Below are 27,759 nucleotides of genomic sequence, written 5' to 3'. Positions count from 1 at the left end.
CTCAAAATAACTAAAAACTAATGCTGTCAAAGTTAAATTTGGATTTTAATGGACTATTCCCTGAACATTTTAACACATGTTCCACATCCTTAGTTTCATTCTGTGGCACAACCCACTTGACCCATAATATTTACACACTAATTAACGGACAAAAACGTATACAACTAAACTGGGACCAGAACACATGAAAAAAAAATTTCTTTACCTTTTGCCCTCAATAGTAAAGCTAAAGACTGGAAAATCTGAATTTAAACTAATCCCTTACATACACTGGAGATACAGCGAACGGCTGCAGCTGTTTTCAATGTAATTTTCCTTTTTAATCAATTGTTTTCTCTCTCAAACAAGCAGAGTTTTAAAACAGAAATGTTTTACGCTTAATTTAGAAAAAGAGACAAAGCGCAAGGAGTGCACAAGCGGGGGAGGGGCAGAGAGAGGGAGAGAAAGAATCCCCAGCAGGCTCCCCGCGGTCAGCACAGAGCCGGATGAGGGGCTCGATCCCACCAACTAAGCTCAAGACCTGAGCGGAAATCAAGAGTCCCAGGATTAACCGATTAACCCACCCAGCTGCCCCGCAAACAAGTAGATGCTGAGACTTTGGTAAACCAACGTAGTGTACTTAAAGAAAAAAAAAAAAAATCACAGTAAATGCGTGTGCAGATAGCACACACAGCCTAGATAACCTAGAAATTCCTTTCGAAAACTGGCACACCGGAAGACCCCACGATTAACTCCACTGCAGCGCAAAGGAAAACTTTCCACCTCCATACATGCCTTCACTTTCCCATTATTACAAGGAAATCCTGAAATGAAAACTATGAGTCATTTACATCTCGGGGGGGATATTTCCCCCTGAACACACCCTGCTGGAACGTTTCTCCCTTTCCTCCAACTTCTCCAGAAATACGCGCAGCGAATAACCTCTCCCCACCCCCTTCCAGAAAGTCAAGGCTTGACCCACTCAACAAACACCTCCTTCCTCCTTCTAAATCCAGGGCGTTCCGATGAAGCCACCCAGGAAGGTGGCTAAGTGCAGTCCAAGGAAAGCGGCGCACAGGCTCTTCCCACTCCGGTCCCGAGGGATCTCGGCCAAGACGAACAAAAACGATCGAGAGGGACCAGAACCAGGAGTCCGAGCTGAGGCGGCGGCTGACGGCGTCGCCGCGGGCCGGGCCTCGGGGCTTGTCCCTACGCCCGCCGCCGCCAGCCCCCCACCGACCCCGATCCCCTCGCCCCGGTCCCAGGCGGAACCACGAAACCGACAGGCTCGCGGGCAGGCAGAGCGCGCCGCCCGCGCAAACTTTCGCCCCGGGCCCCGCGGGGCGGAAGGAGGGGCGCGGCGACCACTGAGGAGAGGGCGTCGCCGCCGACTCCCGCAAACCGCTGTGACCCAGACGCTCTCCGCTAGGTGACCCGGGGCCCCCTCGCCTCCGCCCCCAGTCTCCGCGCCCGGGACGCGGCTCGAGCTCCCCTCCCTCCCCACCGAGGCTGCTCACCTAGGCCACAAGGACTCGCTCGCCGCCGCCGCCGCCGCCGCCGCCTCCTCGGTAACTGGCACCGACTTCCGAGACCCGAAGAGAGAAGAGCGGCGCGCGCCCGAGAACCGCCCGCGAGGCGCGTCACGGTGCCGCCCCCGCCTTCCGCCCGCGCAAGCGCGCGGCTCCGGGTCAGGTGATCCAGTCCCTATGGTAACGGGGCTGCGGCGGGGGCGGGGTGTCGGGGGCGCGACGGGGGCTGCTCCGGCTCCCGCTCCAGCCGGGGATGGGGAGCTCTTAGTGCCCACCCGCTGCCCCGGCTTACGCTTCCCACCTTCTCCACCACCCCCCTCGACGGGTAGTGCGGCAGGGCCGGGTGCCACCTGCCCTCCGCTGCGTTCGTCCGTGCTTAGGGTCATTTGGTTCCCATTGCCTCCAATACAGAGGGAGTCCTGAAGAGCCCATCGTCTGGAGATTTCCTCGCCAGCCTTGGACTTCTACCGCTTTACTCCTACTCATCTCTTCCCTCTCGCTTTACCTCGCCACTCACAGGCTTAGAAACATTGCTTCCATGAACCCTTCCCAGCGCCTGCCCTCTTTGTGACAGCTGCTTTCTTCGGCTGTAATAAACTCTTCGGCCATCCTAGCGAAAGTTCGTTGGCCGTTCAAGGTTGTGTGTGGTATTGCGTAAAAGTAATAACCAGTATCTGGATGCAAAAACTAAAACAACAACAACAACCATATTTCTTGAGGGCTATGTTCCAGGCACTGTCCTAAGAACTTGATGTATATAGTCTTTGGTCCTTACATCAGTCTATAAGGTACAACATCCCTGTTAGCATACAAAGAAACTGAGGCACTAAATCACCTAAGTTTACCTACCGTATTACCGTAGAGTAACATCGAGTACTTGGCCACATAGCATTAACTTAGAAGCATTTTATCTCTAGCTAAGTTATTTAGTGCCACAATAATCTGTGGTAAAACTAATAAAAAATCTGAGCATAAAAGGGATGACGAGTAAATGGGATGAAACTTGCCCTCGGAGAGTTTATGGTCTAGTGAATGCAACAGACGTTTAAAAATAATGAGAATAGATTGGTAAGGAAAAAAATATACCTGCTTTTTAATCATAAACGTGACATGATTATGTAGAAAGTTTTTAAAAAATTAACCAAGAAAACCCCCTAAAATTTAAACAATTATAACAAAATTGCAGGATAAAAGGTTAATATATACAAAAGCCTATTGTTATATTTTCCAGCAAGGAACAATTGGAATTTGAACTTAGACACAGTATCACTTATATTAGCACCAAAAAATGAAATACTTAGGTATAATCTAACATAATGTGTACAAAATCTATATGAGGAGAACTATGAAATTCTGATGAAAGAAATCAAAGAAGATCCAAATAGATAGAAAAATATTCCATGTTTATGAATGGGAAGATTGAATATTGTCAAGATTTCAGTGTTTCCTAACTCGATAAATTTGATATGATCTCAAAATCCCAGCAAGTTATTTTATGGACGTCAACAAGCTAATCCGAAAGTTTTTATGGAAAGGCAAAAGTCCCAGGAGGACCAGTAATATCAAAGAAGAGGAACAAAGTCACAGGCCTGACAGTGCCTGATATCAAAACGTACGTAAAGCTACAGTAATCGAGACAGTGTGGCATTATCAAAAGACTAGAAAAATAGATCAGTGGAACAGAATACAAAGCCCAGAAATAGACTCACACAAATACATTCAATGGATCTTTGCCAAAGGTGCTAACTGGATAGTCTTTTCAGCAACGGGGCTGGAAGGGGCGCCTGGGTGCCTCAGTCGGTTAAGCAACCTACTTCTGCTCACGTCATGATCTTGCAGTTAGTGGGTTCAAGCCCTATGTAGGACTCTGGGACAACAGCTCAGAGCCTGGAGCCTGCTTCAAATTCTATGTCTCCCTCTCTTTCTGCCCCTCCCACACCTGTGCTCTGTTTCTGTCTTCTCTCTCTCAAAAGTAAATAAACATTAAAAAAAATTGTTTTTAATGGTGCTGGAACAACTGAATTTCCACCTGCCCCCCCCAAAAGAAAGTCTAGACATAGACCTTACACCTTTTGCAGAACTTAATTTGAAATGGATCATACACCTAAATTTAAAACATGCAACTTTAAACTTCTGAAAAATAACATAGGAGAAAAACTAGGTGACCTTAGGTTTGGTCGTAAGTTTTTAGACACAACACCAAAACACAATCCATGAAATAGAAAATTGACAAGTTAGACTTCATTAAAATGTAAAACTTCTGTGAAAGACACTGTTTACAAAATGAAAAGACAAGCTACAAACTACAAGAAAATATTTGCAAAATACATATCTGATGAAGGGATTGTATCGAAAACAGTCAAAGAACACCGAAACCTCAACAATAGGAAAACAACCTAATTTAAAACTGGGCAAAAGATCTGGGGTGCCTGGGTGGCTCAGTTGGTTGGGCAACCGGCTTTGGCTCAGGTCATGATCTCACGGGTTCGTGGGTTCAAGCCCCGAGTTGGGCTCTGTGCTGACAGCTCGGAGCCTGGAGCCTGCTTCGGATTCTGTGTCTCCCCCGCTCTCTGCCCCTCCCCTGCTCACGCTCTGTGTCTCTCTGTCTCTCAATAATAAATGTTAAAAAAAAAATTTTTTTTTTAAACTGGGCAAAAGATCTGAAACAGACACTTCATCAGATAAGATATGTAAATGGCAAGGAAGTCTTTGATGAGACTCAACAGCATATGACCTTAGGGAAATGCAAATTAAAGCAACAATGAGATAACACTATACGCCTATTAGAAAGGCTAAAATCCAAATTACAACACCAAATGCCAGTGAGGACGGGGAGCAAAAAGAATGCCTATTCATTGCGAGAGGATAGCCAAATGGTTGATCTACTTTGGAAGATCATTTGGATATTCTTACACAGATCAAGATAGTCTTGCCGCACGAACCAGTTACCACACTTATGGATGTTTGCTCAAATGAGTGGAAAATTTATGCCCATGCAAAACCCTGCACGTGAATAGTTGGAGCTGCTTTATTCATAATTGCCCCAAACCGGACGCAAACGTGGTATCAGTCAATAAGTTAAATGGATAAATGAACTGTGATACACCCATACAATGGGAGATTATTCAGCGATAAAAAGAAGTGAGCTATTAAGTCATGCAAACACATGGGGGGCACCTTAACTTCATATTGCTGTGTGAAAGCAGCCAGTCTCAAAAGGCTACATACTGTATGATTCTAACCATACGACATTATGGGAAAAGTAAAATCATAGAGGCAGTAAAAAATAGCTGCCCGAAGTCTGAGGAATAACAGGAAGGATGGGTGGGTGAAACATAGGTGGTGAAGCTCTTTTGCATGATACCATAATGGTAGACAATGACATTATGCATTGGTCAAAGGCCATAGGACCGGATGTGGTGTTTATATGTTTAGTCTTTGTCTCCAGTTCCTGGACCAGAGCTTCAGAAACCCTGCAAGTTTCACGAGTGATAACGTGCGTCTTAGTTATGCTAATGAGGTAGCTAATGGCCGGATGTGAAAGGAGCCCTAGATAGCTTCGTGATGGAGGCTGGTTGCCAGAAAGACCAAGCTTGTGATTAGAGAGTTGGTACTTTCAGCCTTGGTTCCCAGCGTTTATGGAGGAGACAACACTGGAGACTGAGTTCGTGCATAGGTTCCCAGGTAGAAGAAACATGTCCTAAGCTCCCGACCGAGAATCTGAATGGATTGGACTTCCCACCAGAAAGTCTTGGAGCTACGGAACAATGGAGCCATGCCTTCAAAATTCTAAGGGAAAGTGATTTCTAACCGACAACTGTATACTGAACCGATCAAGATCATTCAAGTGTGATAGAACGAAAGACTTTTTCTACATACTACAAAAAATCGATCACAAAGTTTCTCTCTCATGCTCTCTTTGACAGGAAGTAAGTGGCAAATTAAATGTGCACTTGCTGCACAATAAGAAGACCGCAAGTCAAAGGAGGTGAGAAGTTTCCCACAACACAGAGGCTTCAGCATCAGTAAGAGGCAAACATTGGTGAAGGATGTTGTTGAAGGGAGACCCTGGGATGACAGGTATGTAAGAGGCCCAGAAAGGAGCGATCCCATTTGAAACTGGATGATAGAGGGCTCTAGGCGGCATGTCTCCAAGAAAAGTAATGTATGTGAACATAGCAAGAGGTTCCTGCTTCTGGGAAAGGGGAGATGAATTAATAAGAAATTAGAGTACAAACCAGTGGGAAAAAATGAGGCAAACTGACCAAGAAAAGAAATGTAATCATATCGCTTTACATGACTCATCTTTGAATAATATTTATGTAGGCATAGTAAGATCAACATATTATTTATTAGTTTAGGCCCAAACCATGATCATGGGGTAGCCACAGACGCTAATGTTATTTTCCAGAACATGTTACTTTCTTTGGTCCGATACAAAAACAGATCCACAAATACAAATATGCTCTAACAATGACCATGGTAGGATATGCCTAACCAAAGATATTACTATATATTGGGGCGCCTGGGTGGCTCAGTCGGTTGAGCGTCTGACTTTGGCTCAGGTCGTGATCTCATGGCACGTGAGTTCAAGCCCCGCGTCCAGCTCTGTGCTGACAGCTCAGAGCCTGGAGCCTGCCTCTGATTCTGTGTCTCCTTCTCTGCCCCTAACCCACTTGCATTCTGTCTCTGTCTCTCTCAAAAATAAATAAACATTAAAAAAAAATTTTTAGAGATATTACTATATATTAAAATCTCTTTATATTCCACGCAATGCCTAAAGTATAGTACTATTATTTAAAAATTGCACCTTGGATCTCTTCCTGGTTTATAATGTTGCTTATGGGTAGCAGTAAAGATAAGAATGACTATGATACATTTTTATTCAATCTCCAGAACTGAGAACTTTGTCTTTTTCAGGTCCTTGAAATACTAATAATGAATAGTACTATCCTAATTAGCATTATTGCTATTTCTAAAGATTTCATTTTACCATAAAGACAAAAAACAGTCAATCACTTATAGGTCACTTGCTCTATTGAATTATGTAACTTTCTCTTCCTTTTTAAAATCTCAGCCACATGACTAACCAGACTGCCCTAAACTCTTTATAATGTTAACCTTCATTCCGGAACACATTTCCTTCCTCAGGGTTTTGCATCAACAAGGTTATGAACAATGTTTTATTGAACAGTGAAACCACCACTTAAAACACTCCTCAGCTGACTTTTCTGGAACAAATTTACGTACATTCTAGAGAAGCTCACTTAAAAGAGAATATCTTCCTGGAAAACAAATATGTGAATAATATTTTGTCAATTCAGTCACTTCTTAAATATGCAAGGGGTGCTCCCTATTTCAAAAGAACATTGAAATAAGTGTAAAGACACTTGTGAAGAGTGAATAATTATTTCTTAGTAAATATTACTTCTTAAGTTTGGATGTAGTGTGACTGGTTATTTTACAATAGAACACTGATGTGTAAATCATAATCGTCTCTGTTGTTAAATTACCATTTTTCCCAGGTATTTACAATTTTTACAAAGCTACTTTTAAGTTTTAATTGTAATTCCAGTTAGTTAACATACAGTGATGTTTCCCCCCCTTTGCTTATTCGTCTTGTTTTGTTTCTTAAACTCCACGGATGAGTGAAATCATATAGTATTTGTCTTTCGCTGACCGACTTATGTCACTAAGCATCACACCCTCTAGCTCCATCTGTGTCATTGCAAATGGCAAGATTTCATTCTTTTTATGGCTGAATAATATTCCATTGTGAATATATGCCACATCTGCTTTATCCATCCATCAATTGACGGACACTGGGTTTGCTTCCATATCTTAGCAATGGTAAATAATGCTGCTATAAACATAGGGGCACATGTATTCCTTTGGATTGGTGTTCTTGCCTTCTTTTACAAAGCTGTGTTTAAAATTCCTTCATCATAGGTGATTTCGTCATGTTGAACTGGTCGTCTGCACTGAAAATTCCATCACAGGGGTGCCTAGGTGGCTCAGTTGATTAAGCCACCAACTCTTGATTTCAGCTCAGATCAGGATCTCACAGTTGTGAGATCTAGTCCTGCTTGGGGCTCTGCACCGGGCGTGGAACCTGCTTAAGAGTCTCTCCCTGCCCCCCCCCCAATAAATAAACAAATAAATATTCCATCACAGTCAGGAGCCACACCTTTCACAGGTAATAAAAGTATGGTTGGATGACATACCAATAACTTAAACATAACTCGTAAATATAGTTGAATTAACTTACATCATGGCACGTGACTCTCATTTCAAAGGTGTGTGTTGAATTCCGCTTCCCTAAGAAATTAAAATACATTTCATCTCATTTAGAAAGCCCTCTCCTCCACAAAATAGAAATATTCTAGGGGGCTACTGAAAAATTTTAAAGCAAAGCTAACGTGAAGTGGGTCTTAAAAAAAAGAGTTTCGACTGTCAATTGGGTCATTTGCTTTGTTTCAAGGTTCTATTTTCTATATTCTTTCACTGACCCTGATGAATAACACTTCAGGCAAGAAATATAAATACACTGTAGTGCACTGGATACAGAATTCTTCTAACAGAAAATATGAAGAGATGGTCAGCAATATACAAGAATTTACCGTAGCGCATGCGAAATAGCCATGTTGATAAAAGGACACAGCTCTTTCTACACCAGTGTCTGAAACGATTATTGAAAGAACACCATAATATGTTGTGTCCACTCAAGTTCAATTTAATGTTTAATAATACCTGGAATATGGGCGCCTGGGTGGCGCAGTCGGTTAGGCGTCCGACTTCAGCCAGGTCACGATCTCGCGGTCCGGGAGTTCGAGCCCCGCGTCAGGCTCTGGGCTGATGGCTCAGAGCCTGGAGCCTGTTTCCGATTCTGTGTCTCCCTCTCTCTCTGCCCCTCCCCCGTTCATGCTCTGTCTCTTTCTGTCCCAAAAATAAATAAAACGTTGAAAAAAAAATTAAAAAAAAAATAATACCTGGAATAGTTAGGAGCGTCTGGGTTCTATTAAGCAAGTAAAATCATTAAAGTCTCTGAATGCATCCGCATCTCGCAGGAGATGTGCCACATTGACATTTAGGTTACCCTGGGCTCCATCATTTATCAGCTGGGTATTCCTCTATCTCACAGGCCAGTACTCTTTCGGTATATTACAAATTGTATTTGCTTTTAACTGTGGCATTCTCTCTGGGATTCCTCCCTAAACGGTGAAAGCACACACCCTTCACAAGGATGCCAAATGCTCTGTTCCAAGTTTCGCATGGCCAAAAACGTTCCAGATGTTCAGAATGAGCCGTAGCAATTGCATTTACACAGCCAGGAAAATGCATCATTTCTGAACTGTACTCATATGGAAAATTACTACAGTTTCAATCATTCAGTCTCTCGCGGTGTGGATAATGAGGCAGTTGTAGTAACTTGACCTTTGGATGGCTCCCTCATCCTTCAGCTCTTTCGATAGCCCTTCCTATGTAATTTTGCGCGTCATCAGAAATGGCCTTGTCTTTGCTTTTCTTCCCTATCGTTTCTTCTATGTCATCATTACTTCATCTTATAGAAACTTCCTGAAGGCTGGGTCTATGCTGGAAGTGGTCTTTGAGGCCTGGCGCTGCGCCCGGGGAACGGCAATTTTTCTACACGTCTAGAGTTACCGTATTTTTTGGTTCCTCGGATCCTCGTTGTTCCCATTGTTGTTCCCATTTTAACAAGTCAGAATTTAAGAGTTCTGTAATCATCACTGTCAATGGGATGTTTCAGCTGCCGGACCAAAATGTAAGTTGAGACAGGTTTTTAAAAAATGTTTTGCCTGCTCATGTCGCCAGGCTCAGAAGACATCCCTTGAACACTTTGTCACCTGGCTGTATTATTTGCATTCTTAACCACTCCAACCGTTAGATTTTTAACATAAGTTTGGATTCCTTGTTGTCACGGAAAATGCATTCCAAAAGATTGCACAGGGAAGTAACTCAAAACCGCAAGTTAAGCGGCAGATTGTGCAATGAAAAGAAACAAAACAAGGCCAGAAGGAGGAATTCATGATCTCACTTGCATGTGTATTTTTAATTGTTTTTTCATCATGATAAGCGTATTCTTTAATCCTCATCCATTACTTCATCCATCTCCTCACCCGTCTCCCCTCTGGTGACCATCGGTTTGTTCTCTCTAGTAAAGAGTCTGCTTCTTGGTCTCTCTCTCTCTCTCTCGTTTACCTCAGTTCTTCTGTCTTGTTTCTTAAATCCCAAATATGAGTGAAATTACAGGCTATTTGTCTTTCTCAGTCTGACTTATTTTACTTAGCATTACACTCTCCAACTCTATCCATGGTGTTGCAAATGGCAAGATTTCATTTTTTAATAATATTTATAGTATAGGTATATACACCACATCTTTGTCAATTCCTCAGTCAATGGGTACTTGAGCTGCTTCCCGATTTGGGCTATTGTCAATAATGCTGCTATAAACGTAGAGGTGCATGGATCCCTTTGAATTAGTGTTTTTGTATTTTGGGGGGGGGGGTAAATACCCAGTAGTGTAGCTACTGGATCATACGGGAGTTCAATTTTTAACTTTTTGAGGAACCTCCACAGTGTTTTCTTCAGTGGCTGCACTAGTTTGCATTCCCACCAACAGCGCAAGAGGGTTCCTTTTTCTCCGTATCTTCACCAACACTTGTGATTTCTTATGATTTTGATTTTAGCCTGACAGGTGTGAGGTGGTATCTCATTCTCGCTTTGATTCGCATTTCCCTGATGATGAGTGATGTTGAACATCTTTTCACATGTCTGTGGGGCATCTGGATGTCTCCTGGAGAAATGTCTGTTCATGTCTTCTGCCCATTTTTTAATTGGATTATCTGTTTTTTGGGTTCGAGCTGTATTAAGTTCTTCATGTATTTTGGATATTAACCCTTTACTGGAGAAGCCATGTACAAATATCTTCTCCCATTCAATAGGTTGCCTTTTGTTTTTTTGTTCTTTGTTTTTTTGTTTTTGTTTTTGTTTTGTTTTTTGCTATCAGAAACTTTTTATTTTGAGGTAGTCCCAATAGTTTATTTTTGCTTTCATTTCCCTTGCCTAAGAAAAATGTCCCATAGGGCCACCTTGGTGGCTCAGTTGGTTAAGCATCCGACTTTGGCTCAGGTCATGATCTCATGGTCTGTGAGTTCCCAGTCCTGTGTCCGGAGCCTGCTTCCGATTCTGTGTCTCCCTCTCTCTCTGCCCCTCCCCTGCTCATGCTGTGTCTCTGTCTCAAAAATAAATAAAAACATTAAAAAATTTTTAAAAAGTAAATAAATAAACATTTTTAAAATTTTTTTTAAAAAAAGAAAAGAAAAATGTTCTGTGGCCAATGTCAGAGCTATTACTTCATGTGCTTTCTTCTAGGATTTTTATGGTTTCAGGCCTCACATTTAGATCTTTCATCCATTTTCACTTTATTTTTGTGTATGGTGAAAAAAAGTGGTCCCCTTTCATTCTTTTGTGTGTAGCTGTCCAGTTTTCCCAACACCATTTGTCGAAGAGACTTTTCCCCTTTGTATATTCATTCCTCCTTTGCCAAAGATTAAGTGAGCATATAATTGTGGGCTTATTTCTGGGCTTTCCCTTCCAGTCTGTTGATCTCTGTGTCTATTTTTATGCTTGGTGTCATACGATTTTAATTATTACCAATTTTTGTAATGTAACTTGAAGTCTGGAACTGTGATAGCTCCAGTTTGGTTTTTCATTTTCAAGACTGCTTTGGCTATTCAAGGTCTTCTGTGGCTCCAGACAAATTTTAGGATTGTTTGTTCCAGCTCTGTGGGAAATGCTGTTGGCATTTTGATAGGGATGGCATTAAATCTGTAGACTGTTTTGGGTGGTATGGCCATTTTAGCAGTGTTTGTTTTTCTAATCCATGAGCATAGAATGTCTTTCTATTCTTTGTGTCATCTTAAATTTCTTTCATCAGTGTTTTGTCGTTTTTAGAGTACAGGTGTCTTTCACGTCTTTGGTTAAGTTTACTACTAGATATTTTATTGTTTCCGGTGTAATTGTAAATGGGATTATTTTCTCGCTTTCACCTTCTGCTGCTTTATTATTAGCATATAGGAATGCAACATATTTCTGTATGATAATTTTGTATCCTGCAACTTTACTGAATTCACTTATGTGTTCTAGTCATTTTGTGGTGGAGTCTTTAGGGTTTTATATATATACTATCACGTCATCTGTAAACAGAATTTTACTGCTTCCTTACCAGTTTGGATGCCTGTTGTTTCTTAATGTTGTCTAATTGCTGTGGCTAGGACTTCTAGTACTATGTTGAAAAAAAGTGGTGAGAGTGGGCATCCTTGTCTTGTTCCTGACCTTAGGGGAAAAGCTCTCAGTTTTTCACCATTGAGCACGATGTTGGCTGTGGGTTTCTAATATAAGGCCTTTATTATATTGAAGTATATTCCCTCTAGACCTACTTTGCAGAGGGTTTTTATCATGAATGGATGTTGTACTTTGTCAGATGCTTTTTCTGCATCTATTGAAATGATCACACGGTATTTTTCCTTTTTCTTGATGTGATAGATCACGTTGATTGCTTTGCAAATATGGAACCACCCTTGCATCCGGGGTATAAATCCCACCGGATCATGGTGTATGATTTTTTTTTTTAATGTCTTGTCGGATTCAGTTTGCTGTTTTGTTGAGAATTTTTGCATCTATATTCATGAGAGATACTGGCCTGTATTTCTCCTTTTTTGTGGTGTCTTTATCTGTTTTGGGTATCAGGGTACTACTAGCCTCAGAGAATACATTTGGAAGTTTTCCTTCCTCTTCTATTTTTTTTTGGAATAGTTTGAAAAGAATAGGCATTCACCTGTATATATTTTAAGAGGTTGTTTCCTCTCCAAGGATCAGCCTCTTCTTCAGTGATTGACCTAATGAAGGCCCACCTTTTGCAAGGGAGGCCTATATCACAATAAACCTAGTATCCGTCAAAGAGGCGTATAAGATTCGCAAGGAATCTTTCAGGAGCAAGATCGGGGCTGGGCTTAGGAAATTGAGAGAAACAGGTGTACTGTTGTCATTTGAAGCCAAAGGTCTAGATAAGCACACTCAAAAAGAGCAACTAAACGATCAGAATTTTATACCTCTGGAAAATGTGCAGAGATGATGCTTCCTGACCAGGGTTTTAGGACGGAGGGAAACCCTCTGAGCTAGGCCACAGGAACAAAAGCACAAAATATCCCATGGGCTCAGGGCAAGTAAATCTCCTATTAAAAGCACAAGGCTGTTACTGGAACTCTTGAAATGTAACAGGATATTACCATGTTGTTATTCTTCCGTCCTAATGGCCAGTGTAGGATGCGTGACCCACACTGTATAGTGGGAGGTGCAAGTGCCGTCCTGTCTCTTGTTTCTTGAGTCTCTTCCTGGTGTCCCCAGTAGAGCTGCAAAATACCTTTAGATGTTACTTTTCCATAGGTACAAGCGGATCCCCTCCTTTGCATTTCCCAGGAAGCCCATCTGAGCCATTTGTCTTGTGTTAGCCCCAGAGGTTTTCCGGGACCATCAGTCACCATCGCCTTAGACCTTACCCCACTGCTTTCTTGCCCTGAGCCCCTCACTCTTGCATGCCTCCATTCATGCTCGCAATCTGCAAGAGTATTTCCTCTAGTAGCCTCCTGAGAAAAGGAGCATGGAGGGTAAAATGTTTAAGGTTCGGCGTTTTTCAAGATTTTATTCTAGATGATAAGAGAAATGAAATTATATAAGGAAGCGGGTTGGAAAGCCAAGCTGGGCTAAAGGATTGGTGCTAAGATGTGGAAGAGGAATACTTTATCAGTTATAGTTTGCTCTAGACCTATTCTTATTGTTTTCTTAACATCTAATTTTTTTATATGTATAAAATCATGTATGCATTCATTTAAAGCTTTGCATTCTGCAAAAACATGTGCTAAAAATAACAGGCATATGGGATAAATAGGGTTAGGGGCAGACCATGCCATGCAACTTTATAACAGGAGCGCTAAGAAAACAGCAAACATCTTTTTTTTTTTTTTTTTTTTTTTTAAGGCTCAGTCTCCACTAGCAGCTTGCCCTGGGTAGCGTTTGAACTTGGTGGCTTGCACTTTCTTCCTGGAAACATAAGGTCATTTGCCTGCAAGAGACCAGATTATCAAAATGAAACATCTGATTCAGGAGGCTTCATCTTTTTTTTTTTTTAATATAGAAGGAAATATTGTTTCAACTTCCTTATCTGTCTTCACAACTTCATCAAAAAGTTTAATGTTGGGAGATGTGTAGCAGTTCTTGGAATCACCACCCCAGCCCTTGCTTTCACGAAAGGAAGATACCTTGTGGGATTTCTTTCTTAGGGCGTTCATGTATTGCTAAGGCTTGCTTTCATTGTGGAGAAAGTTTGCTCCTGATTTCTTGGAAATCACATGCAGGAAAAATGGTTTATGAACCAAAGTGACCTCACCATTGTTTCACTGATACCATTTCCCTGCTTACCAGTTGCGTATGAGCTAATTCGTGTCGCCAACACACGTGTGACAGCAGCACACATATGTACCTTTTGTTCTTTGAAAGACTTCAGGGAATACACCACCCCTAGAATCTTAACACTGTTTTGTTTTCCTTTCGGCCCACCGCCCCCACCCCCTGCCATTTCCTCTGTCCTCTCTCCATGTTTCTTTTCTTCTGTTCTCTACAGGCAAGGAAAAATATGCTTGATTTGGTCAGGATTATATTTAGCTGCACACAGAAACCCAAAATAAAGTGGCTTAAACAATAGAGCCGTTAATTTTTCTCACATAAAAATAATCTAGAAGTAAATGACGCAAGAGTCCTGCTCTGCTCCAGTCACCATGTTCATACTCCAAACACAGGAAAAAGGAAGAGTAGACCTGTCAAAAGGCACAGGTCCCCTCCTTTTATGGAGCTGAGCCTCAGAGAATACTTAGTTACATCTCACTGGCCATATCTAATTGCTAAGGGTCTAAGAGATACCCTCTTATAGCCAAACACACTTCCTAGGGTTTTATTATTAAAGAAGGGAGAATGGATATTGTGAAGCAATCAGTATTCTCTGCTACAGTATAACTTCAAAGTAATTCATGTGTACTGGGCATTTTTAATATGCCAGGAACTGTGTCACTTGATTTCTACCATTAAAGATACACGACAGCATGAGGGGCAAAGTTCGTCAGAAGAATTCATGGAAAGTCAGAGTAAGGATTCATGCCCAACCATGGAAGGGTACACAGTCAAAAATTACGTTTGGTTAACTTGCTCTCTTTATAATTGCTACTTGCTTCACAGTCGACCCCAGGGACAGGAAAATCACCTGGAAGCACATTTCTCTTGTGTGGGGAGGGGCAAGAAGCAGTTAAAGAGTTCAGAGACTTTTCCGAGGAAAGGAAGCTGTGTTCTAATTCTTGTTCTGTAAGATTTGAAGTTATGGGGATCTCCCAGATCAACCGGACTAGATATGGGGAATGAGGCCCCTGAAATAGAGTTACTGTAAAGGTAGAGGGTGAGCCAGCTCTGCCGATGAGTCTCCGTCTCGCTGTCCCTCTCTCTCTCTCTTAGAGAGAGAAGTGAAGGGATGGCATGTCTGGGTCTGGGAGGTCGGGTCCGGGGACTGGCCTTGAGCCAGTATCCAGAGGTCAACTTGTGCTTATGAAGCATTGACACATATCTGCAAGAGCAGGTTGCTTCTAGATGTAATAGCTGGGGTGAAGAACTTTCAGGAAATAATCTGGAGATTTCTTTACCCTGTGGTCTCACAGCCGGGGTAGAGAATCTAGCCAGTGAGACTATGCCTTCTACCCAGCTCTCCGGCGTGGTTCATCAGGGCAGAGGCCCTTTCTTTTACTTGCTTCTTCCTCCCACATCCCTGATTTCATCTTTCACCAGTCCCAATGACTTTCCTGGGTTGTTTTGCCTTTATAGTAGCCAACACAACCCGATAGCATTGTTCCCCTGAAGCGCAAACCTCCACGGATTCCCATTTGTAAGGTAACTGGCACCTGTCCGTTCTCCTGACTCTAGGGCAAGGAAGAGGAAACAGGTTTCTCTGAAGAGCTTTGGCTTGGACCACCCTACCTTGAAGGGAGCATGGGGAATAGAGAAGCCACACCCAAAGAGTCATTATTGCTGGAGAAAGATGCCACTGCATTAGTTTCCTATTGCTGCTATAACAAAGCGTAACAAACGTAGTGCCTTAAGACAGCACCAATATATTACCTTACAGTTCTGGAGGTCAGAAGGTGGACATGGGGTTTTAGGGGCTAAACTCAAGGTGTTGGCAGAGTTGTGTTCCTTCTGGAGGCTGTAGTGGAGAATTCATTTCCCTGCTTTTCTAGAAGCTGCCTGCATTCTTTGGCTCGAGTCCCTTCCTCCATCTTCAAAGTTCATCTCTCTGAGCTTAGCTTCTGTGGCCACATCTGCCTTTCTGACTGCAACCCTTTCCCCAGTCTCATGATTACATTGGGCCCACCTGGTTAATACTGTACAGGACGTTCTTTCCAACTTAACGTGATCCTTCGTCACAACCGCAAAGTTCCTTTTACCATGTACGTTAACACTTTGGCCAATTCTGGGACTTACTCCATGGACATCCTTGGAAAGTCATCACTGAGTCTACTGTACCACCCTGTACATATGGCCACTATGAAAACATGACACCGTTTAGCTTCTGGGCTTTGGACACAGCTCACCAGAGCCGCATCTGACTCAACCGGCAGACCGCTCTGCTGTTGTGAGTGCAGCGAGGGAGGTCCTAGTTAAACAGAAACAGACTCTTCCCCTGGGACACTCAGAAGCAGCCAAGTGATGGACAGAAGTGCTAAAGCGCCATGTTCCTTTACCCAAGAAAACTGTAGCCCGGAAGATATGCAGAAAAACTTCAGTTTGAGGGTGTGGACATTTTACAGCAACTCCAAGGCCAAATAAGTAAGTACGAGAAGCAAGAGAGAGTTCTTGGAATATTTAGAATTATCCATGGGCATCTGGGTACAGAGCAGGCACACTTCTTCTTCTCCTTCTTCGCAGGTGGACAAAGGGCGATTGCGGCCTCCTCACAGATAGAATCCTCAGTGTGGAAACTGGAGCAGGTAAGCCAGACATTGCTTCAGCTAAGTGGTTCCTGGAAAAACTGAGGAGCCCTCATGGATAAGCAGGCTAAGGGGCATAGCCACTCATTCTTCCTAGAAGAATTGTTTGGGGATATATTCTAGGAAATTAAACAGCGACTTGAAAAGTGAGGGATATGTACGTGGGATGTGAAAAATAGTGGTAATACTAGCAAAGCATATAAAGTCTAATTGTTGGTGTAAAATGTGAAAAGAGCCAAAAAACTTTAACACAACAAACTGGAACTTACCTTGCTCATTATCTGCACGTAGAAGATTCTGGAACGGAAGGAGGGAAGTCAAACCATGCTCAAATCACGTTTGAGAACATAAAAAGACACTGAATATCTCTAGATGTTACTAGAAGACTACAAATTAAGTAAGTGCATTAAACATGTGAGTATAAGCGCTATTCTATTAATACATCATGTACATGTTAGGTGCTAGGAAGATAGATATCTGTATCTATCCATCTATATAGATACAGATATCTGTCTATATATATGCCATAAAAGAGAATGAAAATTAAATATGCAGAGAAAAAATTCCTCAGTCCAACAAAGGTAGGAAGGGGATGAGGAATAGGAAAGAGTGATAATTGGCAAACAAAAACTAGGATGGGAAGATATGAGAAACAAAGTAGACATACAATAATTTCATCCAATTAAAAGGCAGAAGCTCGCAGAGATGCCTGGCTGGCTCAGTGGGAGCAGCATGTGACCCTTGACCTCAGGTTGTAAGTTTGAGCCCTACGTTGGGTGTAGATCCTACTTTGAAAAGAAAGAAAAGGCAGAAGCTCTCATAGTGGGGTAAAAACAAATTCTAACTCTTCGGTATTCAAAAATCATACATTAAAAATAAAAAGGGACCAAAAAGGGGTGCCTAGATGGCTCAGTCAGTTGAGTGTCCGACCCTTGAATTTGGCTCAGGTCATGATCCCAGGGTCGTGGGATCAAGCCACACATTGGGCTCCATACTGAGCATGCAGCCTGCTTGAGATTCTCTCTCTCCCTCGTCCCCTCTGTCCCTCTACCCAGTCATGCTCTCTCTCCCTCTGAAATTAAAAAAAAAAAAAAAAAAAGCGAACCAAAAGAATGGGAAAGATATAGAAGGCAAACACTAATATAAAGAAAAGTATAACTATAAAAATGAAAATAACTGGACTATATGGCAAAAATCTTTATTAGTGAGAAGGCATCCCTTATTGATGAACCACTAATGTACCTATCAATATGCCTTCAAATGTATAGCAAACAAACTCGACAGAATGACAAGGAGAAAATGAGAAATCCCCAACCAGAGTAGGAAAGTTAAGTATAACGGAGAAATAAAAATATCAAACTGAGAACAGTAAAAATTTAAAAAATTTCATGTAATTAACAATTTACATTAACATGTAAAAATTTTCATGTAACTTTCATGTAATTAACCCATTTTACATGGGTGGCTCAGTTGGTTTTGTTTTGTTTGTTCAGACCCTTAGTTTTGTTTGCCAATTCACTATAGAGAGCCCTATACTGAAATCCACATGGAATACTTACCAAAACTATGATACATTAGGCCACACTGAAGAATTTAGAGTCCCCAGATCAGAATTCACATAAGACCACATTCTTGGACCATAATGCAGAAAATGTGGAAATTCACAAAATAATAAAAAATCAAAACAAAATGCATTCTTTCCATTTGGAAATTTATAATCAGTCTTTTAAATTACTCAGGAGCAAAGAAAAAATAGAAACAAGAGTTCTAAATTAATTATCTGAGGGTATTATTTTCCTATATCAATTAAATTTGTTTGTTAAAACAAACAAAACACATACCAAATATTGATGGTTACTAACCATTTTTAACAGAATTAATAGACTTTATTTTAATCATTTATTATTCAGATTAGAATCAAACTTTACTTGGGGCGCCTGGATGACTCAGTCGGTTAAGCATGTGACTTCGGGTCAGGTCATGGACCTCGCGGTTCGTGAGTTCAAGCCCCGCGTGGGGCTCTGTGCTGACAGCCCAGAGCCTGGAGCCTGCCTCGGATTCTGGGTCTCCCTCTCTCTCTGCCCCTCCCCCACTCGTGCTCGCTCGCTCTCTCTGTCTCAAAAAAAAACATAAACATTAAAAAAATTTTTTTAAATAGAATCAAAGTTTACTTGTTTGCTTAGTCTTTATAAATCCTTGTTTACATAAACTGGGGAAACAATGTGATAGCAATTTACTGAACAAACCAGAAGAAGAATTTGCAACCTTATTTACTTATTTATTTATTTATTTTTAAGTTTATTTTAAAGTTTATTTATTTATTTTGAGAGAGAGAGAGAGAAAGAGACAGAGAGAGAAAGACTCGTAAACAGGCTCCAGGCTGACAGCACAGAGCCCGACGCGGGGCTTGAACCCACAAATGGTGAGACCGTGGCCTGAACCAAAGTCGGACACTTAACCGACTGAGTCACCCAGGTGCCCCCCACAGCTTTATTAATGCTACAAAAGATTTAGGTAAAAAAGGAAAATTAACTGTGTCCAAATGAACTAAGAACTAAGCCACCAAGCTTAGTGAGTTGAGTAGGGCTGACAGAAGGATATGTGGTAAATACAACATAACCTAGATCCACCAAGTTTTTAAGTTGACCCTTTATTTATTTTCTTTATTAAAAAAAATTTTTTTTAATATTTTATTTATTTTTGAGACAGAGAGACAGAGCATGAGCGGGGGAGGGGCAGAGAGAGAGGGAGACACAGAATATGAAACAGGCTCCAGGCTCTGAGCTGTCATCACAGAGCCCGACGCGGGGCTCGAACTCATGAACCCGGAGATCATCATGACCTGAGCTGAAGTCGGACGCTCAACCGACTGAGCCACCCAGGCGCCCCTTAAGTTGACCCTTTAATTTCATTCTCCTTTTCCAGTACATTTTCCCCAATCCTGTCGCTCTTGACACAGCTACCCTTCAGAGCTGGAGTTCTATGCACCTCTAGTATCCAGAAAAAGAGCCGTTTCCCTGTACCGATAAGTGGCACGAGTCACAACATGTGACAAATCCTTACACGTAGGGAAGACCGAATGTGCACCGGCGGCCCCTTGTAGAGTGGGCCCCATTCAGAGACCTAGCCAAGGACCTCAATGATGAAAAATGCCCCGTAATATGTCTGGGAGGGATCTGTGGGAAGAGGCTGAGCTATATAGGAACAAACCAAACTATGGAGAAGTGATCAAGCTCTCTTTTGAAGGAACCGATGAGCGTAATCAAGGTATTGAAATAAATAATAATGATAATCGGTGTCTACACGTTTGACTTTAAAACGATGTCTAGGGGCGCCTGGGTGGCTCAGTCAGTTGAGCCTCTGATTCTTGATTTCAGCTCAGGTCATGATCCCAGGGCTGTGGGATCGAGCCCCCGTGTTGGGCTCTGCACTGAGTGTGGAACCTGCTTAAGATTCTCTCGCGTGCCCGCGGGGCGCCTGGGTGGCTCAGTCGGTTGAGTGTCTGACTTTGGCTCAGGTCATGATCTCACGGTCCGTGAGTTCGAGCCCTGCGTCGGGCTCTGTGCTGACAGCTCGGAGCCTGGAGCCTGCTTCAGATTCTGTGCCTCCCTCTCTCTCTGCCCCTCTCCCACTCATGCTCTCTCTGTCTCTCTCTCTGTCAAAAATAAATGAACGTCAAAAAAAAAAAAAAGATTCTCTTTCTCTTCCCTTCTCCCCTGCTCATGCTGTCTCTCTCTCAAAAAAAAATTTTTTTTCATTAAAAAAAAAATAAAACCATACCTAGATGACTGCCCTGTGGACAGAGTGAGAAAGTATACCAGAATACAGCCAACAATATTTGAGTATAGGTTAAATATTTCCATCCACAAGGCAAAATATTCACTAAGCCCTCACCGATACTACTCCCAGTGATAGAATTTGTAAAGAAATTCTTTTTTAACTTCACATTTGTGTGGTGTGATAGGAATACCACGCGGGAAGATTTCACTGCCTCCAGTCGTTAAAAGCTCCGTGACCAAGAGAAGCATGCAACCTGGACTTAGAAAGCACAGGAAACCATAAACTCTGATCTGGCTGTAGGACTGGATGCGGGGCAGGACGGGGCCTGGGATCCAGGTAGAGAGGATGGAAGGGATGGGGGTGGGGCAGTGGGGTGGGGGAGGGACTGGGGGAACTTGGGGTCAGGTTTGCAGCTTGGACAACTCACGGTGCACGTGTCGGAACCGTCACTATTTAGCTAATACGGCTTATCTGCCGTGACACTTGTGCCCAACCAAAAGACATTGTGGACCAGATACAGACAACCAGTAACATGAGGCAACATGTTCCGATAAATTGGGAAGTCATGTTTTATAATGAGTCATGGTATGCTAAATGTGTATGTCACAGAGGAGGCAGAATTGATAAAAGTAAGATAATAAGAGATGAAAACCGTGCCTCAGTTCTTGGGCGTGATATCAGAGTCCCGTGGTATATCAAGATGTAAGTTTTGCCCAGAAGTTTCACATCCACAGAAGTTCTCTATGTTTCTTCTGACCAGATGTCAACGTCTAACTTATCCAGTGATTCACATCCTCCCTCTCTATGGTGCTAATCCTACAGGAGATTTTACTGGCTCAGTTTGGGAACCCAGGTTTCTGTCATTGCAGCTTCTGAAAGATATCTGCCTTGGTTCTTAGCCTAAGGATGATGGGACCACATCGTACCACTAGTACCAGGAAAATACTAGGCAGTTCTGGGGCGCCTGGGTGGCTCAGTCGGTTAAGCGTCCGACTTCAGCTCAGGTCACGATCTCGCGGCCCGTGAGTTCGAGCCCTGCGTCGGGCTCTGGGCTGATGGCTCAGAGCCTGGAACCTGTTTCAGATTCTGTGTCTCCCTCCCTCTGCCCCTCCCCCGTTCATGCTCTGTCTCTCTCTGTCTCAAAAATAAATAAACGTTAAAAAAAATTTTTTTTAGAAAATACTAGGCAGTTCTTACATTGATTGATTCAAAGAACAATGAATGTTGATCTAACGAAACTAATTAATGTCATTGCCAATGCTGCTTTGAAGGCCATAGCTGTCAGGGCTATGGAAAGTGTCTCCTCAGCAGCTGAAGGAAAATAGAATACCTGAAGAGGAGAATTTATGTTTGGATTAAAATTTATGAGAGCCAGAAGTAACATCACCGGGCCCACCAGCTTAAAACTTAGATTATCTTCACCATTTAAAATTTTTTTTTTTCAACGTTTATTTATTTTTGGGACAGAGAGAGACAGAGCATGAACGGGGGAGGGGCAGAGAGAGAGGGAGACACAGAATCGGAAACAGGCTCCAGGCTCTGAGCCATCAGCCCAGAGCCCGACGCGGGGCTCGAACTCCCGGACCGCGAGATCGTGACCTGGCTGAAGTCGGACGCTTAACCGACTGCGCCACCCAGGCGCCCTTCTTCACCATTTTAAAACCAAAGTAAAACCGTGCTGTCTCATGCTACATGAAAAGCAAACACAATAGAAAGATGCCATAAAATTATTCGTTAAACAAACCTCCCAACAGGGTAGACACATTGTCAACTTAGTAACCAGTTTGGAACTCGTCAATGGTGATCTCTAAGCAGCTGGTGAAGCCACCGTGCGTGACAGTGCCGCCTTTGTGTGTCATTATTTCCTGATTTGACGTCGTGGCTGAGTCAGACAGTAGCTATCTTCTTGCACTTTGTGTTGGATAATGGCCAAACACAAGGATTTATCGTGCCCGACATGGGCACCCATTGATTTCCAATCAATCAGAAGTGCTGAAAAGTATGCCTCGTGCCCTGCTCTATGTCTCACAAATCAAAGACGTCGCAGTTCCCCCTCACGATTCTGCTTTTCCATTTTTACTTTGTTTTCCCCTGAACATTTCCTCTCCTTCCGCTCTTTTTGTTATATACATAGAAATGTTAATTCATTTTGGAGAGTAAGCATGAGCCAGGAAGGGGCAGAGAGAGAGGGGGACAGAGGATCTGAAGTGGATTCTAGACTGTCAGCAGAGAGCCCGATGCGGGGCTCGAACTCCCAAACCGTGAGATCATGACCTGAGCTAAAGTCAGTTGATCGACCGACTGAGCCACCCAGGTACCCCTCTCGTTCCACTCTTTTAACAAATAGTGCCCGCCTTTTTTTTGTGCCAACACTGTTCCAGGCGTTTGAATATAGTAGTAACTAAAGCAGACAAAAATTATTGCCCCAAATATTCAAACTTTTAAAAGAAAATATAAAGGATATATTATCTATATCTGTAGCTACACCTTTATGATGTTGGGATAGGATAGATTCATTTGACCAACATGCAAATAGCACAAAAATGTTTTTTGAAAGGCTGACAAGTTGACTACATTAAAATAAAAGTTATGTATATGTAACTTTCTATTAGTTCTGTTTCTCTGTACCGCAGTTTATTTATTCATTCACTTATTGAAGGACATCTTGGTTGTTTCCAATTTGGGGCAATTATGAACAAAGCTGCTATAGACATTTGCATACAAGTTTCTGTGTGGACATAAGTTTTCAGCTCATTTAGGAAAACACCTGGGAGCACCATTATGGGACTATATGGCAGATGACGTTTTGTAATAAATTGCCAAATGGGCTTCCAAAGTGTCCGGCCCGTTTTGCATTCCCACCAGCAATGAATGGGTCAAGCTGGGGTAGAAGGTAACGTGTTATAAAGCACTGGCAAATACTTGGAAGGATATTTTATCTAATCTACTTAAAGTCTTCTCCTTTAAGCATCTAACTAAGGGGCACATGGGTGGCTCACTTGGTTGAACATCCGACTCTTGGTTTCGGCTCAGGTTGTGATCTGACAGTTCATGGGTTCGAGCCCTGCATTGGTCTCTGTGCTGACAAATTCTCTCTCTCCCCTTGGGATTCTCTCTTTCTGCGCCCCCCCCCAAAGTAAATAAATAAATAAACTTTAAAAAAAAGAATCTAACTAAAACCTGAAGGTTTAGTCAGCTGACTGCTTTTGCCTGTGTGTCTTTTGCCTTCTGGCCCTCCACTTCCACTCCTTACCACTGGGAAAGAAAAGAAGTATAAATGTTTTATATAACTCCAATTCTCAGCCACTTATGACTTTATAAATATAGATTCACCCTAGACTTTTGGCTTTTTAGCTTAAAGTTGCACGAGAATTTTAAACTGGGATTGAAAACTCCCTTTACCATTTATTAAACACACACACACACAGGAGGAGAAAATACCTTAGCAATGTTCAGTACTTTCCGATAAATAACATGTCCGACAAATTGAGTAAATTAATGATGGCAGGTAAATTTCGAGGTAAGAATAGTCAGGTTTGGGTGGTGTGATAACGGGTCTGAAATGTTTCTTCATGGTTCTCGACATTTCTACGCATAATCTGTGTTTCTGCAGGCTACACTTGCCTGGGAATTCGGTAGGCAAATGATAACAAGAGTAAAACAGGGTTCACGTTCCACCCTGTTTCATTCTGCAACACCACCCACCCCATCTCCATATACATCTCAAGTTCCTCCGGGTCTACCAATTCTGTATTCTAGGCACTAAGGCAGACCATTGGAAGAAACCTTGATTATGTATCTGGAAATAAAAGTAGAACATGTCCCTGGTGTAGAGTTTTACAAGTCCCAAATGATGGGGGGGGGGGGCGCTTCTTGTCATTTGCCCTGCTTTCGCCTGGCCTTGTAAACATTTGGTTTCTAGGTTGTTCCATATGGAGGAGTGTAAGTTAGTCTGGCTCTCTCTCTGGGCTGTTTTGTTCCTCTCTTAAATGTATATTTGGGACAAAAAGTCCACAGATCTGCAGTCCAAAGGCCTAAGAAGGAGGAGAGTTGATGATGTAAGTTCCAGTCTGGGTCCTAAGGCAAGAGAAGACTGATGTCCCAGCGTGAAGACCTTCAGGCAAAGAGAGCGAATTCTCTGTTGCTCAGCTTTTTGTTCTATTCTGGCATTCAGTGGGTTGGATGGAGCCTGCCCACACTGGGGAAGGCCATCTGCCTTATTCAGTCTGTTGATTCAAATGTTAATCTCATCCAGGAACACCCTCACAGACATACCCAGAATAATATTTAACCTAATATCTGCCTGCCTCCTCCAGCCCCCCTCCACGGCCCCGTCAAATTGACATGTAAACATTAACCATCACAACATCCATACAATGGAATATCTTCCAACAGTAAGGAGAAATGAGCTATCAGGCCATGCAAAGACACAGAGGAATCTTAAACATGTGTTGTAAGTGAAAGAAGCCAATTTTAAAAGGCCGCACACTATATACTTCCAACTCTATGACATTCTGGAAAGGGCAAAACCGTAGAGGCACTAAAAAGATCCGTGGTTGCCAGGGGTTTGTCAGGAAAGAAGTCACGAACAGGTGGAGCCATGAAACTAAGAATATGATGTCCTAATGGCGGATATATGACACTAGGCATTCATCAAACCTCATAGAACTATGAAACACATGGGGGTGATGGGGCGCCTGGGTGGCGCAGTCGGTTAAGCGTCCGACTTCAGCCAGGTCACGATCTCGCGGTCCGTGAGTTCGAGCCCCGCGTCGGGCTCTGTGCTGATGGCTCAGAGCCTGGAGCCTGTTTCCGATTCTGTGTCTCCCTCTCTCTCTGCCCCTCCCCCGTTCATGCTCTGTCTCTCTCTGTCCCAAAAATAAATAAACGTTGAAAAAAAAAAAAATTAAAAAAAAAAAAAAAAAAGAAACACATGGGGTGAATCCCAATGTAAACCAAGGACTTTAGTTAATAATAATGCATCAACATTGGTTCATCAGTTACAACAAATATACACCGATGCAAGATAATAATAGGGGAAACTGGGAGGGGGTATATGTGAACTCTTTACTTTCTGCTCATTTCTTTGGTAACCCTAAACTTGTCTTAAAAATTGAAACCCATTAGTTAAAAAACAAACAAACGAGCAAACTTTGTTCCGTACAGCCAGAGGTATCCCTGCCGTGTGTGATGTTGTTACTTGTCTGAATCTCTGTGCAGGCTGCAGGGTGTGTCTTAGACTCGATATTTTATTCTGTGGCTTTTAAAATGTTGATATTCACACACTTAGCTATTTTTGCCAAAGCCTGGCTGCCTTATGCGGAGGCCTGGTTTCAGAGGCCCTTTCTACCTCCGTCACATATTCTTCCAGACTCAGCTCTTGCCCAGAAACCTCCAATTAGACGAGGGTCCCCAGTACAGATTCTCCCTTCTCTCACAGTGAGTTTTTATTTCCTGTTAGCTAACATGGATGAATTTAAATACAATCACAGATAGCTTCTACAAAAAGTAAGAAAAGTCAATCCATCTTCAAGGAATAAGGCATTCAATGGGTCCAGACTCAGAGATGATCAAGATGTTAGAATTGACAGGGAATTTGAAAGAACCACGATTAAAATGTTAAAAGATCTAATGGAAAAATGGACAATGGGCATTAACTGATGGGGTACTGATTGCATTAGAAAGACAAAAACTATCAAACAGTCCAAAGGAAATGCTAGAAATAAAATTTTAAAAAATGGGATCAGAGATGAAGAATTTCTTCAATAAGCTTACTAACAGCCTGGAAACTTCAGAGGAAACAATCAGCGTAGTTGGAAATAAGTCGACTGGAATCATACAAACTGAAACACAAAGAGGGAGTAGAAGAAGGAGGAGGAGGAGGGTGAGGAGTAAGAGAAGGTGAAGGGGAGGAGGAGGGAAGGAAGGGGGATAAGTTGTGGGATAAGGAGCTAACACACTTGTAATTGGAGTCGCAGAAGAAGAGAGTGAGAGGAAGTGTAAAGGATATTTGAAAAGATAATAGCCAAGAATTTTCCAAAGTCAATGAAAGAACATAAGCCAAAGATATATTAAAGAAAAAAAAAATGTGAGGGGCACCTGGGTGGCTCAGTCAGCTAAGCGTCCGACTTCGGCTCAGGTCATGATCTCACAGCTCGTGGGTTCGAGCCCCACATCAGGCTCCATGCCGACAGCTCGGAGCCTGGAGCCCGCTTCGGATTCTGTGCCTCCCTCTCTCTCTGCCCCTCCCCCACTCGCACTCTGTCTCTCTCTCTCAAAAATGAATAAACGTTAAAAACATTTTTTTAAAGAAAAAAAAATCATTGTCAGACTCCTAAGTACCAAATTAAGGAGATCTTGAAGGCAATCAGAGGAGGAAAAACATTACATACAGACCTGCAACCACACCCTGCCAAAACATTTGCTCAGTATAAGTCAAGCAGAAGCTGTGACCAGCTATCTGACCGGCTGCTGGGTTTCTCTTCTTTGTTTGCTATGAAAACAGGAAAACTTAAATGGACTTATCCTAGTATCTCTGGGTTTGGAACCTCCCCAGGGTCCTCCTATCACCAGCTAGACCCCAAGACCTGATCTTTCCTGCCCACCTGTTTGTACTCACTGACCTTTGTCATACTTTTTTTTTTCTTAAGCTCTTCTCTCCAGCTTATCTCTTAACTCAGGCTAATGGACAGCAAAACCACCCTGCAGGCAATAGTGAATGATGTGACAAGACCTCCAGTTGGACCAGATGACCCAGACCAGTTTGAACTAAACCCCTGACTTGCACCTGCACAGAGGGGCCATGGAGTAACCTCTGGAATGACCAACAATCACCTTTGCCTCAGTATAATACTAAGATCTCCATTCAAGGAGGGAACAGTAGCCTCATTTACATAACATGTATGTGTAGGCATGTTCCTTTCAGGCCCATGCATGACCTTATGCCCACCTCTGCATATGATGACAAGACTTCCTCATCTAAACATTCATCTTAACCCTAAACAAAAGAAACCCAATCACCCTTGCTTGAAGAGTCAGGGCTTTGGAAGTTATTCCTTGCGATCTCCTGATTTGCTGCAAATAAAGTTTCCTTTGTGTGACAACTCACCTGGTATAGCTTCTGTGATTCACCAAAGGAGCAAATTCATGTTGTTTTGGTTACACTGCCCCTAGTGGTCTTACTGCTTTTGTATATCCCAGGGTGTTGGCTTATAATAAAAAATGGAGGCTTCCCCACGTCCAGGTTTTGCTGGCTCCAGAATGTGAGGTGGGAGACTGGGCTCTGTTTCTATGGGTTGGATTTATACAGCTTTCTAGGACTGTAGTCCATGGTTCCATCAGCGAGAGTTACGAGTGCTTCTTCTGGT

At 42.6% G+C, this 27,759-nt stretch overlaps 1 protein-coding gene and 1 long non-coding RNA gene across 4 annotated transcripts in view; one reads left to right on the top strand and one right to left on the bottom strand.

Moving 5' to 3' along the window:
• The window catches only part of SDCBP (syndecan binding protein), a 34,374-nt gene extending 32,802 nt beyond the window's left edge, over positions 1 to 1,572 (bottom strand). For 2 of the 3 annotated variants that reach the window (XM_047073962.1, XM_047073963.1), the window contains exon 1: positions 1,497 to 1,571. The gene's annotated coding sequence lies outside the window, so the exon portion shown is untranslated. Of the gene's footprint in view, positions 1 to 1,496 lie in introns of all 3 variants that reach the window. The other variant, XM_047073964.1, reaches the window with a different exon arrangement.
• A 3,582-nt stretch (positions 1,573 to 5,154) lies between these two features.
• On the top strand, positions 5,155 to 27,483 carry LOC124507667 (uncharacterized). The gene is made up of 5 exons (XR_006961084.1): positions 5,155 to 5,588; positions 13,566 to 16,451; positions 16,551 to 16,612; positions 16,904 to 17,009; positions 27,043 to 27,483. It is a non-coding gene; the product is annotated as an uncharacterized LOC124507667 (long non-coding RNA).
• Positions 27,484 to 27,759: the final 276 nt, after the last annotated feature.

Source organism: Lynx rufus, unplaced genomic scaffold, assembly GCF_022079265.1.
Source record: "Lynx rufus isolate CCGP_SWC_20201006 ecotype Redwood Valley unplaced genomic scaffold, mLynRuf1.p SCAF_12, whole genome shotgun sequence".
In the NCBI taxonomy this organism is placed as follows: Eukaryota; Metazoa; Chordata; class Mammalia; order Carnivora; family Felidae; genus Lynx; species Lynx rufus.
The sequence above is the reverse complement of the archived record's forward strand: the minus strand, read 5'-3'. Positions and strand labels throughout refer to the sequence as shown.